At 23.6% G+C, this 518-nt stretch overlaps 1 protein-coding gene across 1 annotated transcript in view; it reads right to left on the bottom strand.

The window, feature by feature from the left end:
* Window positions 1-421: 421 nt before the first annotated feature.
* LOC105115088 (GDSL esterase/lipase At5g45670-like) overlaps window positions 422-518 on the bottom strand; it is a 2,375-nt gene continuing 2,278 nt past the window's right edge. Inside the window, exon 6 of the mRNA XM_011011874.1 lies at window positions 422-518. The gene's annotated coding sequence lies outside the window, so the exon portion shown is untranslated.

Here is a 518-nt window from a genome sequence, read left to right on the forward strand (position 1 = left end):
ACTAGGTAGTAACTAGTAAACAAGTTATTTATTAGTGATAATAAGTACACTACTAACCAATAAAATTGTAATCCAATATGCTTATAATATTTATTTTCAAGAGAAACAAAATAAAAAAACACAAAAATTATTAGTTGATGTTCATTACGATATTCTACTATGTGGTTGTAATCAAAGCAAAGGTTATCTAATGAATATAAATTTTTTAATTATAAATAGTTAAAGTGTTTAATTATATTCATAATATTAAAATATTTGATCACTTCTTATATATTATATCATGTATTGCTATGATTATGAAATTAAAAATCTAGAGTTGCGGTGAAATTCTAGAATTTGAATTTAGAATACAAATTGCACATATCATACTTATACTATCTAACCTTAGACACAAATCAAAATCTTATTAATTGAGACGACATAAAAAAACCCTAGAAAGTAGATTCTCAATCTACTTCTAAGATTCTAGTAATTAAATGGTTTCAGATTCTCATACTCCTTACAAGTTTGCAGGAATG

This window comes from Populus euphratica, unplaced genomic scaffold (genome assembly GCF_000495115.2).
Source record: "Populus euphratica unplaced genomic scaffold, PopEup_1.0 scaffold631.1, whole genome shotgun sequence".
In the NCBI taxonomy this organism is placed as follows: Eukaryota; Viridiplantae; Streptophyta; class Magnoliopsida; order Malpighiales; family Salicaceae; genus Populus; species Populus euphratica.